The following is a 13,972-nucleotide window of genomic DNA, read 5'->3' as shown; positions in this document are numbered from 1 at the left end:
CTCTTTTGTTCTTGTCTCAGGGGGAGGGGTAGAGAGAGGCAGGGCATGGGCACGACTCAGTCTGCTGCTGCCTCGGCAGAGGGCAAGCTGGCACGTTAGTGGTAGGTCTACATGGCACACTAAGCCCAGGTCTGTGGGACCCAGGCTTGTGGACTCGAGTTTCCAAGCCTACGTTTGAGTGTCCACAGTGCAATGGAAACCCAGGTTTCACACCTGTATGCAGACCCGAGCCTGAACTTCCGCTATGGTGGCTGTGCACTATCGTATGCTGCACTGACTATTGGAGTTCATGCTTTCATTATCAGGGAGCTGCGAGGTGGGTACTCCTCATGCTGGCACTGATAGGGCATCGGTGGTTGGGGGTTTTAAGCTGTTTTATAACCTCAAAGTGTATATAATAGTTTAAAAGAAACACTGACAATCATATGCCTAAAGGCTGCAACTTACCTGAGTCCCTATGGGCTGCGTAAATGCTCGAGGCAGGTTTTTGTCTCTGCAACCTCGTAGCACAGTGGATACCACAGTGACTAGATACCATGGTGATTGGATGCAGACATGCCAAACCCATGAGAAAACCACAAAACTATTGGGCTTGTTTTTGGCTTAATTGGCTTGTGAGTTGCTTGTTGGCTAGTTTTTGGCTTGTAGCTTGTTGCTTGTTGCTTCTTTTTTTTGATGGGCTCCGGGCAAGGCGGGGGAGAGAGTCAGGGGTGCACAGTAAGCCCACCACAGTCCCAGACTGCATGCTGGGGGGATCTAGTCACATAGAGTGTTGGGGTTCTTAGGGATTGGCTTGTTTTGGCCTTGTTTTGAAATGGGATTAACTTGATTTTTGGCTTATTGTGAAAGTCGCGGTGCTTATTTACGCTGTGAAAGTTGGCAACTGTGAGTGGATGACTAGACAGATAGAAAGATTAGATTAGAGATTCACAGTTCATAGAGTTTATGGCCAGAAGGGACCATTATATCATGTAGTCTGACCTCCTCTGTAACGTTTCAGCCAGATACCCTTGTATTTCAACCCATAACTTGTTTTTGGCTAAAGCATATTCTGGAAAGGCATCCAGTCTTGATGTGAAGACATCAAGAGATGGACAATCCACCACTTCAATTGGTAGTTTATTCTAGTGGTTAATCACCCTTATGTTAAAGCTCTGTGCCTAATCTGTAATTTAAATTTATCTGGCTTCATCTTCCAGTCATACATTCTTGTTCTGCTAGGTTAAAAAGTCATTTAGTCCCCAATATCTTTTCCTTGTGAATGTACTTATACACTGTAATGAAGTCACCTATCAATTTTATTTTTGATCTTTAAGTTTTTCACTGTAAGGCATTTTCTCTAGCCCTCAAATAATTTTTGTGGCTCTTTTCTGCACTTGCTCCAATTTTTCAACATCCTTTTAAAAACATGGACACCAGACCTGGATGCAAAGTTACAGCATCACCAATACTGTATAAAGAGGTAAAATCACACCCCACTTACTCCTATTCATTAACCTGCTTATATATCCAACAATCACATTAATCATTTTTGCCACAGCATCCTACTGGGGTCTCATGTTGACTTGCTGTGACCCCCTAGATCCTTTTCAGAGTCACTGCTTTCCAGGACACAGTCCTCTAGTCTCTATGTATGGCCTACCTTCCTCTAACTTTGCTATTGGTTGTATTAAAACACGTTTTGTTCAAACAGGCCCAGTTTACCAAACAATCCAGATTGCGTTGTACGACTGCCCTGTCCTCATCATTATTTACCACTCTGCCAGTCTTTGTGTCATCTGCAAATTTTATGCACAGTGATTTTCTAGATAAATGTTACAGGATAGATAGCTAGGTAGATTGTATTAGATGAGCTAAATACTATCTATCTATCTCTATATCTATCTATCTAATCTCATCTCATCCAGAAATTTGAAGTCCTCTGAGTTATCCACAAAGGCCAGAATTGTGTCCTCATCCTGCTTTGGTAGGGACGAGGACATCCTCTATGGGCAAGAAGGGAATTGTGTCTTGATGGGTCTTTCAGATCATAACTACCAGATGGTAACAATATATAGTGGTCATTCTGTGCACTGGACACCAGCTCACAAGTAATGGGAGGCCATCACAGTTGATGTTGCTAGTCTTGAGAGTTCAAAAATCACATACCAGACTCCCCCAGAATCATGAGATTGTCTTAAAACTCATAACATTTTTAAAGACTAATTAATGTTGGATGCTTATTATTTGCTTTCTCCTTTTTGAGACTTTATGAGTCATATTTTCAAGCTTTTCTCTCCAACCACGAGGACCAGAAACTTACTATTTTTCAGATGAAAGCTGAGATTCTCATGTAATCACCTGGCTCCAGGAGCTGTGGCTTTAAGGAAAACACCAAATATCACAAGCCTCATGATAAAGGAAAGAAACTGGGCAACACTGAATTCATTTCACATGGTCCAGCCAACAGTGCATTCAGTGACTATCAAACTGGGCTCAATTCCGGTCAGCAGCCGGAGGCAGTGTGGGCTGATAAACAGAGGAATGCCCTGGGTCCTATTCTCAGTTCAGCCACTGACAAGTCACTTTAATAGATTCAAAGAGTTTGAGGCCAGAAGGTACCAATAGAAAATGTAACTGTACAGTGATTTTCACTCTCTCTGATATTGTCAAGTGTATTTGACCCTATGACCTTGAGCAACAGAAGCAAGTGTCTTATCCTCCACCACCAGTCTATCTAAAAATCTGAGCTGAGCCGAGATTTGAACCCAAGCACACTGAGCAAGTCTTATTCTCCTAAACTAAGACTCCACACTTAACATTTTGGTGGTGCTGGTTCCCCACCCTTGGTTTTGTTTACTTAGGTTGTAATTTCTTCAGGACAGTTATTGTCAAATACCATATGTACATACAGCACCGAGCTATGGGCCGCTGATCTCAGCTGGGGTCTCTAGGGACTACTGTAATATGATTACAATAAGACTCCTTATCCAATTGTTCTGAATGGCTGCACATACAAGTTCCCTCCCTTTGTTTTGGGAAATCGGTCTGGGCCTTTCCTGTGCATGTGTGTACTCCAGTTCAGTTAACACTGTTGTGGCAGCATCTCTTTCCAGATGCGCCTGTCACTGCTGGGAATTAGGGAAGTGTCTAAGGATGACAAAGGGAAAGATAAAGTGTTTTCTGTGTGTGTTCAAAGTGCTGCAGTTGTTCTAGATTAAAGCCACAGCCCTAGGCTCACATGAGCTGCTTCAAGGCAATCTACTTCCTGCTATTCGCTTCCCTCCTGGGCTGGTGCTGTGATGAAGGACTTTGCATGTGGCAGCAAGATCTTTGGCTCTTGATGTGCAAATTATCAGTTAAAAAAATGCCTCTAAAAAATTAAGGAATGTCACTGGGGGGTTCTATTTATGTCTCTCTCACTGAAACCAAAACAAATTTGCCCCTTTCAAAAGCTAAATGATTTTTCCAGCTACCAGTGCTGCAAACTCCACCAAGAATCTGAAAACACAGCCACACTCCTTTTTGCCTCTGATGTCATCACTGGCAGAGATAGATATCCCACCACCAGCATCTAGCTGGCAGCTCTGTTAATGGTATCCAAGGCAGACTCACAACCCATGTCTCCCTCCTATAGCTGTTTTAACTTGGCAATGCTGCCAACAGGAGTCAGAATTTGCTTTCATCAGTAGTAAATCAGCTCTGACTCAAAGACACACAGGGAGTGGATCAGTTGCATAAGAAGGTGCCAGATTGCTTATGTGAACATAAAGGTAATTTAACCATTAGGACACTGGCTAATCATGAGAGGTTTTATCTGGAGATAGGCTCCAACCCCAGATCTGAACCCCAGGTCTTTGGGGAAGCTCAGACCATCTATAATTAGAGCATGCTGTACCAGAGATGAGGAAGAGTCTGTGGCTGGAAGTCAGAGGCCTGAATTGTCTCTTCTAGGCACATCAGGTGGCACCTGCTTCTCACTCTGGCCAGGAATAGCCTCATCTCCCCTGATAACTTGTCTTTCTGCCTCGTCTCTCCCTGTTGGCAGTTCTGCCCCCTGCTGCATGCTGGGGAGCAAGCTGCTGCAGCCAGAGTGTAGAATAGGCATGGAGCCTGGAATAACCTCAGGGCTGAGATGCTGTCTGGCAGGGAAGGTCAGCAGTTGCCTTTTGGCACTGGTGGAGAGGCGGGGGAGCACTTCATTGGCGTCAGTGGGGAGTGGAAAAGGAAGAGAAAGAAGGTGTGAGCTCCTTGCAGTGGGGAGAGAGATGGGAGCTGATTTTTTTCCATCCTGTCCTTCAGCTGAGAGCTCCAAGAAGAAATATACTTGTCCTCACCCCTCTGAGGGGCTGACCCTGCTGTCCTTGCTCTGAAGCCTTTGAGAACATTGCCTGAACAAGGAAAATCTTGTGGCTGATTTGGGCCTCAGAGATCTAGGTTCTGCAACTGGCTCACCGTGGGGCCCTTAGCAAGTCCCCGTGCCTTGGTACCCTTCCCCTACAGAATGCGGTTAATATACTTAATTAGCCATGTGACTCTTTGTCCTCCTGTGACGTGTATATTGTGGTAGTGCCCAAAGGCTCCAACTGGGAGTGAGGTCCCTTTGCGCTAAGTACTGCACCCGGGGGCCAGACCACATAGCAAGATTGATGAGAGTGACTACCCACAAACTTGAGGAGCAGCTCTTTTAGCTTGAGCAGTAGAAACTCATGCATTTAGCTCAGAGATCCAACAGCTGACCCAGCCAAGGCAACCTGACACTGACTCCGCACTGATACTATTACAGTAGGACTCTGAGGCTTCATCAGTGTTTGCAAAGAGCTTTGAGATCATCAGATTTAAGGAGCTTTTCTTATAATCTTGCTAGTATTGTAATTGTCCCCACCAATGACCTGCTGCACTGGCTGGAGCAAACTAAGTTTGGATAGGACCTGAAGCCTGAAGAAAGAGACAATGTGAAAGAAAAAGGTAATGGATTTGTCACGTTTGCACACAGGGAACAGACCACACCGCTCTGCAGAGGTGCCTTCTGTGCATCAGGCTCAGGGTGACCAAATGAATTGACACCAGGAAATTCTCACTGGAGATAACTATACAAACTAATTGAAAATAAATTAAGGAACATGACACCTTGCTTGCAGATCAGATATCTATAGCTTACCTTTCCCAGAATAACTGCCTCCTGCACGTCATATGCCAAGGTGAAACCAGAGATATATACATAAAATAGGCCACCACTCCTGCAGGGAATGGAAAGTCCCTTTATTCCTAACTCGAGACATCATAAGGGTTAATTGGAAATGGCCCCAACCCTGCCCTCTACCTGCATGACCAGCTCCCGTTGACATCAGTGGAAACCATGCATATGGATCAAGGGTGTTGGATGGCCCAGTATATTGTACTTTTGACCTTAAACAAGTACTCAGGTACTTCCAAGTAGCAAGGATAATTCTCTCTCTCTCTGTCTCTCTCTCTCGCTTGCAGATCCCTAGCTCTGCTAGCCTTGTGACTAATGACTAGACCCCTCTCAAGAGGAGAGTTGTGTTGCTTTCACCCCAACAGGGTTTAGGTTAACATGAGTGATGAGTATGTTTCTTAACAAGTCTGCCCTCTAAGCTTGAAAGCCCCCCAATCACTCTTGTATGGTTGGCTGTTCCTGTGGTCTGTGTCTCATTTAAAGGGGAGATTTAAAGAGCTAGGTTTCTTTTATTTTTGTTTTTACAGTTTGCACATTCAAAGCTGATCCTTCAAACTGGATGCCACTCATAGGAAGTCCTGCCACCTGTGTGAGCTCTCAGATCAACACTTAGCCACATCACACCTAAATGACAGTCTGAATGCAAGAAATAGACATTCTCTTAGGGGGCCCATATATGCAAATTGGCCTATAATATGTGCTTATACAATCCAACATTTTCAATCACAGGAGCCTAAATCCATTAATATTATCATAGTGCCTAGAGGACCTAACCAAGATCAGGGTCCCATTGAGCTATTCACTGTACAAAGTAAGAGACAACACAGAGAATGTATGAACAAAAACGGCTTGTCCAACATCGTGTAACAAACTTGTAAAAAAGCAAGGAATTGAACCCAGCTCTTTTGGAGGCCAGTATAACTTTGTAGCTACCAGACTACCCCCAGCTTCTCTGAATTTTAGTATTGATACATGGCCTGATTTTCAAGCTGCTGTATAAACACAACAACCACTAATTTCAAGAGGAGCTGCAAGTGCTCAGATCTCTGAAAATCAGGATCCTTTTATTTTGAGGTCTAAATATGGATTTAGATGCATAACACTACACTAGATCCCCATAGTCATGGGGCTAAATACTTTGCATTATTCTGGCTGATGTGAATAACAGAGACTTGGTGGGATAACTCACATGACTGGAGTACTGTCATGGATGGATATAAACTGTTCAGGAAGGACAGGAAGGGCAGAAAAGGTGGGGGAGTTGCACTGTATGTAAGGGAGAAGTATGACTGCTCAGAGCTCAAGTATGAAACTGCAGAAAAACCTGAGTGTCTCTGCATTAAGTTTAGAAGCGTGAGCAACAAGGGTGATGTCGTGGTGGGAGTCTGCTATAGACCACCGGACCAAGGGGATGAAGTGGACGAGGCTTTCTTCTGGCAACTAATGGAAGTTACTAGATCGCAGGACCTGGTTCTCATGGGAGACTTCAATCACCCTGATATCTGCTGGGAGAGCAATACAGCAGTGCACAGACAATCCAAGAAGGTTTTGGAAAGGGTAGGGGACAATTTCCTGGTGCAAGTGCTGGAGGAACCTACTAGGGGCAGAGCTCTTCTTGACCTGCTGCTCACAAACCGGGAAGAATTAGTAGGGGAAGCTAAAGTGGCTGGGAACCTGGGAGGCAGTGACCATGAGATGGTTGAGTTCAGGATCCTGACACAGGGAAGAAAGGAGAGCAGCAGAATACGGACCCTGGACTTCAGAAAAGCAGACTTTGACTCCCTTAGGGAACTCATGGGCAGGATCCCCTGGGAGAATAAGATGAGGGGGAAAGGAGTCCAGGAGAGCTGGCTGTATTTTAAATAATCCTTATTGAGGTTACAGGGACCAACCATCCCGATGTGTAGAAAGAATAGTAAATATGGCAGGCGACCAGCTTGGCTTAACAGTGAAATCCTTGCTGATCTTGAATACAAAAAAGAAGCTTACAAGAAATGGAAGATTGGACAAATGACCAGGGAAGAGTATAAAAATATTGCTCGGGCATACAGGAGTGAAATCAGGAAGGCCAAATCACACCTGGAGTTGCAGATAGCAAGAGACGTTAAGAGTAACAAGAAGGGTTTCTTCAGGTATGTTAGCAACAAGAAGAAAGTCAAGGAAAGTGTGGGCCCCTTACTGAATGAGGGAGGCAACCTCGTGACAGAGGATGTGGAAAAAGCTAATGTACTCAATGCTTTTTTTGCCTCTGTCTTCACGAACAAGGTCAGCTCCCAGACTGCTGAATGGGCAGCACAGCACAGGGAGGAGCTGACCAACACTCTGTGAAGAAAGAAGTGGTTCGGGACTCTTTAGAAAAGCCGGACGAGCACAAGTCCATGGGGCCGGATGTGTTGCATCTGAGAGTGCTAAAGGAGTTGGCGGCTGTGATTGCAGAGCCATTGGCAATTATCTTTGAAAACTCATGGCGATCTGGGGAAGTCCCGGACAACTGGAAAAAGGCTAATGTAGTGCCCATCTTTAAAAAAGGGAAGAAGGAGGATCCTGGGAACTACAGGTCAGTCAGCCTCACCTCAGTCCCTGGAAAAATCATGAAGCAGATCCTCAAGGAATCAATTCTGAAGCACTTAGAGGAGAGTAAAGTGATCAGGAACAGTCAGCATGGATTCACCAAGGGCAAGTCATGCCTGACTAATCTAATTGCTTTCTATGATGAGATAATTGGCTCTGTGGATGAGGGGAAAGCGGTAGACGTGTTGTTCCTTGACTTTAGCAAAGCTTTTGACACGGTCTCCCACAGTATTCTTGCCAGCAAGTTATAGAAGTATGGGCTGGATGAATGGACTATAAGGTGGATAGAAAGCTGGCTAGATTTTTGGGCTCAACGGGTAGTGATCAATGGCTCCATGTCTAGTTGGCAGCCGGTATCAAGTGGAGTGCCCCAAGGGTCGGTCGTGGGGCCGGTTTTGTTCAATATCTTCATAAATGATCTGGAGGATGGTGTGGATTTCACCCTCAGCAAGTTTGCAGATGACACTAAACTGGGAGGAGAGGTAGATACGCTGGAGGGTAGGGATAGGATACAGAGGAACCTAGACAAATTAGAGGATTGGGCCAAAAGAAATCTGATGAGGTTCAACAAGGACAAGTGCAGAGTACTGCACTTAGGACGGAAGAACCCCATGCACGGCTACAGACTAGGGACCAAATGGCTAGGCAGCAGTTCTGCAGAAAAGGACCTAGGGGTTACAGTGGACGAGAATCTGGATATGAGTTAACAGTGTGCCCTTGTTGCCAAGAAGGCCAATGGCATTTTGGGCTGTATAAGTAGGGGCATAGCCAGCAGATTGAGGGACGTGATCGTTCCCCTCTATTCGACATTGGTGAGGCCTCGTCTGGAGTACTGTGTCCAGTTTTGGGCCCCACACTACAAGAAGGATGTGGACTAATTGGAGAGAGTCCAGCGAAGGGCAAGAAAAATGATTAGGGGACTGGAACACATGAGTTATGAGGAGAGGCTGAGGGAACTGGGATTGTTTAGTCTGTGGAAGAGACGAATGAGGGGGGATTTGATAGCTGCTTTCAACTACCTGAAAGGGGGTTCCAAAGAGGATGGATCTAGACTGTTCTCAGTGGTAGCAGATGACAGAACAAGGAGTAATGGTCTTAAGTTGCAGTGGGGGAGGTTTAGGTTGGATATTAGGAAAAACTTTTTCACTATGAGGGTGGTGAAGCACTGGAATGCATTACCTAGGGAGGTGGTGGAATCTCCTTCCTTAGATATTTTTAAGGTCATGCTTGACAAAGCCCTGGCTGGGATGATTTAATTGGGGATTGGTCCTGCTTTGAGCAGGGGGTTGGACTAGATGACCCCCTGAGGTCCCTTCCAACCCTGATATTCTATGATTCTATGATTCTATGAATGGCACTATGCTGATTTACCCGAGCTGAAGACCTGGTTCTATCTGTTTTGCAACAATCATTCCAAGTTGCAACACTGGGAGCTGGATCTGAACTTCTCTAAAGTTCAGTGGGGGTTGGATCCAGGGTTTGGGTTCAGCTTATTATAGGTATAGGGGTGAACTGTGAAGTTCAGATCTAGATCTTCTCAAAGCTTAGTCTAGGCTTTTTGTTGAAGCTTTTTGTTTGTAGTTTTGTATCTTTTGCTCTTTACCTTTGAGAAAGATCCCATACCAGATTCTCTTCTCCTATGCACTGGTTTTATATTGTGTTACTCCTGATTTACACCCGCGTAAGGGTCAATTCATTGAATATCGGAAGGAACATAAGGATGGCCATACTGGAGCAGCCAGTTGGTCCATCCAGTCCAGTAGCCTGTCTCTGACAGTAGCCAGCACTAGGTACTTCATGGGAAGATACAAAAAACCCAGTGTGACAGGGTTGGGTCAGATGGCTATAGGAGAGTAATAGAAGGCAGATATATTAGCCCCAGGCTAAGTAGGTCCCTTTTCCCTGGGTAAGGTAACAGGGAAGGTTCCAGAACAATCAGGAACCTTCTGGAGATAATTAAGACAGGCTGATTAGAACACCTGCAGCCAATCAAGAAGCTGCTAGAATCAATTAAGGCAGGCTAATCAGGGCACCTGGGTTTTAAAAAGGCGCTCACTTCAGTTTGTGGTGTGCATGTGAGGAGCTGTGAGCAAGAGGCACTAGGAGCTGAGAGTGAGAACGCGGACTGTTGGAGGACTGAGGTGTACAAGCATTATCAGACACCAGGAGGAAGGTCCTATGGTGAGGATAAAGAAGGTGTTGGGAGGAGGCCATGGGGAAGTAGCCCAGGGAGTTGTAGCTGTCGCACAGCTGTTCCAGGAGGCACTCTAGACAGCTGCATTCCACAGAGCCCTAGGCTGGAACCCGGAGTAGAGGGTAGGCCCAGGTTCCCCCCAAATCCTCCCAACTCCTAGTCAGACACAGGAGGAGTCGATCTGGACTGTGAATTCAGAAAAACGGCCAAGCTGAGGGCTGCCGTGAAGCTCCAAGATGAGCAAATCCGCCAATAAGTGTAAGACCCATCAAGGTAGAGCAGGAACTTTGTCACACCAGCTAAGCTGGCAGTTGTGGATTAACCTGCCTAGAGGGCAGGGAGGGTGGAGGGATAGCTCAGTGGTTTAAGCATTGGCCTGCTAAACCCAGCATTGCGAGTTCAATCCTTGAGGGGGCCATTTAGGGATCTGGGCCAGAAATTGGAGATTGGTCCTGCTTTGAGCAGGGGGTTGGACTAGATAATCTCCTGAGGTCCCTTCCAACTCTAATATTCTATGAAATTTCCCTCCTAACTACCACCATTTAGAGGTTGGCCTTTCCTTGGAGCACATTTAGGGTTAATATTTTTGTTTAAATGTAGAGTTTAGACCCAAGCATTGGGTTTTCTTCCCCATCTCCCCAAACTGGGGTTAATTTTGGTTGTCTCTTTTTTGATGCAATGATGCCTGGTTTCCATTATTTTTTTAAGTGAATAGCATCCCACATAGGAATCTTCAGAGCACCCCAAGAGCTGCCTTAGAAAACTGAACAAAAGGAAATGACTAGAAGAATGATATGGACACAGTAAGCTCCCATGGTTGTCATCTCATAGTGATCCCACATCAAATTATCTCACTCTACAAGCCAAAGGATGATCTTTTTTCAACTTGCCAGTGTCACAAACCCAACCTGTCATCTGGAAATCTTGAAACAAAGACACACAGTTTGCAACCATTATTCTGTTTTCTGTGTACTGCACCTTTTAAACAGGAGGAGTCTGCCTGTCTATCTCCTGTTAGGCAGGGCTGTCGGATTCATGAACAACAAGGTCATGGAAATGTATAGCTGGCAGGGACTTCAGCAGGTCATCTACTCTATTCCCTCCATTTCATCTGTGATGAAGAACCTCATAGGATGAGATCTTCTGGTGACATTGGGTGAGAGCTCCAAAGCCATGTGGGGGGTTCAAAAGAGGTCATGGCCAAGAGTCTCAGAAGTGACCACTCATTTGACAGCTTTGTGACAGATACTACTTTTAGTGGATTCTTTAGCAACGTGGTCTTCAGAGGACTGAGTTTTTCAGTCTCTTCACATTTTGAAGTGTCTGAAGATTCTGAGGGGAGAGATTTTACTGATATCTCAGATGCTGTGGTCTTTTCTGCTGCTACAAGGAAAGTAGCATCTGAACTAGCGAGCTATTTTGAACTAGCTTGAGCTTGGCTTTCCACTTAAGGTGTCTCAATTTCAGGGTGTGGATTGCTGAACACTGCCTGAAAATCAAACCTCTTCAAGGTGGCACCCAAATCTGAGCCACTCAATGATTAGTCACTTTAGAAAACTTTGGCCCATGACCCTAATCCCCTGGTATTAATGCACATATTACAGTAGCTCCTAGAGGTCCCAGCCAAGATTGCAGCCGTGCTAAGTGCTGTACAAACACATAGTGAAACAGGCCCTCACCCAGACAGCTCAAAGTCTCAAGAGACAAAGGCTAAGAAGCGATACAAAGGCACAGAGAGGTGAATTGATTTACCCCATGTTACACAACAAATCAGTGCAGAGCCAAGAGGAGACTCAAGGGCTTCTGACTCTTAGACCATTGTCCTATCTGATAGATCACACTCCATTTTTGGCAAGCTCAACCTTTCTATTTAGTCTTTCTTTGTTTTTTTCTCCTTAAACTAAATTGAAAGCAATCTAGACTGAATGGACATGTGTTTGCTTGTTGCAAATGGAAAAAAAATAACATCCAGAAAGTAGGTACAGGATGTGGATTAAAAAGGAACTATGTTTACACACGTCACTAATCTATACGGTTTACAATCTGCACCAAAACTGGGTGGTCTCACCAGCCCATTTGCCAACACTGAATAGCTAAGCATCACAGTGAGATCTCATAGAACTGTGACTTCCTCACAAACCACACCACACCACAGTGCATCCACAGAGCACAATTGCAAACAAATAGAGCTTGGCTATAGTTGTCGGCATGAAGTGCACTTGCACCATCTTTACTCTATAATTGTGTGTGTTCATTGAGGGCTCAATCCTGCAAGATGCTGAGCACCTGTTGAGAGATGCCAGGTGCCCTCAACTCCCACTGAAGGCATTTATGGTGCTTAGTTTCAGGCAGGAATGGAAGCTTGTTCACAAATTGGCAAAGCTGAGCCATTCTCACTGGGCCTGTCAGGCATTAGAGAGGTTGCTACTTTAATGGCCTTACTTGGAATCTGAACAGGGCAGATACTGCAATTTCCTGTCTTAAATAGAGATGTGCTAGTGATTTCTTTGGTTGTTTATTTTTCAGTGGCTCTTTCACCAGTGAAGTCAAGATACAGAGAGAATCTTTCAGGGGCTGACTGGGCTAGATTTAATTAAAAGAAAAAGAAAAAAAAATAAAACCCACTTGGTCTAGCAATGAAAACATGGGCACCATTCTGAGCTGCCCTTTGACCTTTATGATGCAGGTTGCAAGGTCACAGAAACTTGGTCACACAGTACTGATCAGGAATCTGTTTGGCTGGCATATGGCACCAGGGTGCAAAGAAAGAGCAGCTGAAAAAGAATTAAGTGGGGGCAAGAGTGGAACGTACTGATTGAATACCTGACCTCTGGAGGTCAAAGATCACAGTGCAAAAGGCTGGGTATGGAATTGTCTGTACAATGTCAATACATAAATAAATAAATATAAAAACAATGCAGGGAAAATAAATGGCTTGGCTGAGTCTCAAACCACCAGGGAATGGTTTACTGAAACCTCAGGGAAGGATGGATATACAAATGTGTTCAAGTGTATGTGTGTACATGTAACAGTGGGTATGAACATATATATACATATATATGTAGGTGTGTGTCTATATGTGTTTTTTTCTTTCATCATTTGAACCTCCATCCACCAGAGATAGATTTCCCTCAGAAAGAAAGAAAGAAAGAAAGAAAGAAAGAAAGAAAGAAAGAAAGAAAGAAAGAAAGAAAGAAAGAAAGATGCATCTTTCTAGCATCCAATACATTTGGGTTGTGAATGGCCTTTACTGAATGGGTGGCTGGAATCAAACTAAATGCCACATTCAGCAACAGGAGTGTAAATTCATTTAAGAGATGGCAGAAGCCAAAACAAGACTCATGTTAAAATTCTTAACAGATTTACCTTGTAGAATGTTTTTTGTGCAAACTGCACCCTGAATCACTTTATCCAGTTAAATAACCCATTAGGCAGTATATAGCAGAGAGCGAACAGCAGAGAGGCTAACAGAGGGAGTTTGCCTGGGATCTGTCTGAGAGGACGTATGCTAAGGGCTGCATTAGGGAGGCTGTGTTGGTGAGTATCTGAGTGTCTGTTGTGGGGACAGTTTGACAGTTTGACCACGTGCTTGATTGGTTGTTTGTTTGAAAAGTGTGAATTGGGAGTGCTTTGTTCCAGGTGAACCTTGAGTGGGCCTGACTGTTAGAAAAAGCCAGTCAGCTGTGAACCAGCTGAGCGGCAAACAGCAGAGAGGCTAACAGAGGGAGTTTGCCTGGGAGTTCGCCCGGGGAGAGCCCACTGAGGCTTGCATCTTGCCAGCTTCTCTGAATAGTTACTACAACTCCTGAGGAAGCTCGTAGAAGGAAGGTAATATGGATGGGGAGCATTCAGCTGTTGTGACCTGCACTGGATGTGCCATGTTTGTCTTTCTTCCACAGGACAGAAGTGACTTTGTCTGTACAAAGTGCAAGCTGGTCTCGATATTGGAAGAGAAGGTTCAAGGTCTGGAGAAACAAGTATCGACCCTGCGTTGCATAAGAGAAACTGAAGATTTCCTGGACAGACGTCAG

The sequence above is a fragment of the Lepidochelys kempii genome, chromosome 9, assembly GCF_965140285.1.
Source record: "Lepidochelys kempii isolate rLepKem1 chromosome 9, rLepKem1.hap1, whole genome shotgun sequence".
Lineage (NCBI taxonomy): Eukaryota > Metazoa > Chordata > Testudines > Cheloniidae > Lepidochelys > Lepidochelys kempii.
The sequence above is the reverse complement of the archived record's forward strand: the minus strand, read 5'-3'. Positions refer to the sequence as shown.